This window comes from Plasmopara halstedii (assembly GCF_900000015.1).
Source record: "Plasmopara halstedii genome assembly, contig: Scaffold_614, whole genome shotgun sequence".
Lineage (NCBI taxonomy): Eukaryota > Oomycota > Peronosporomycetes > Peronosporales > Peronosporaceae > Plasmopara > Plasmopara halstedii.
Window position 1 is genome coordinate 2472513 of NW_020187532.1, and position 816 is coordinate 2473328.

Below are 816 nucleotides of genomic sequence, written 5' to 3' on the forward strand. Positions count from 1 at the left end.
GTCGTCGTTGCTGAAGTAGCATATCGCTGTGCGGATGCTCTTGAGGATTTGAAGCACGTCGTGCGCCGGGTGCCTCGCCTCGAGGATAATCGCGCTCTGTCGAAGCGCCTCCTAGCCGTCGAGCAGGTGAATGCATCGCTGCAGGCAACGGTGGGGCGCTTGGCTCCATTGGAAATGGGGGGTTGTCGCACTCCGAGCTCAGAACCAGTTTTTTTGGGGCCGCGGGTTCGTGGGATCCGCTCCGGCGCCAACGCTTCCGCGGCCGGATCCCGGTACGGCTTGAGCAAGACCACGTAAAACACCGGGTGGGTGCGCATCTGTTTCGAAATGTTCAACGTGTACGCCAGGCCCCGTTAGGCGACAACCTTAAACGGTCCGACAAACCGTGGACGAAGCTTCGTCCGGAAGATAGCAGAGGCTGCATGTGTAGGGAGGTTTTTTTTTAATTTTATAAAACCAGGGTTCGACCTTAAAGCTTTCTACTTTGCCTCTTCCTTTTTCATCTGCATATTCTTTCTGCAGGTCTTGGCTTTCTGTCATCGCATCGCGAACGTGTCGTAGGACACTCAGTCTGGTAGACAAGAAGTCATCGACTTCTTTGCGGATGGTGAGGGGGCTGACATTAGCTAGCCGTTCGGCTATTTCTCCCCCACCAGGCCCTGAGCCATGGGGTGGCGGAGTCAGTGGGATGTGAGAGTGAATCAGCCCGTTCACGTAGAACGACGTGTAGCCGGTCGACGAAGGCACTGCATTGTTGGGTGCAAACTCTACGAGTGGCAACATGGCGCTCCAGCGCCTCGGCGTCTCAGCGTCTCA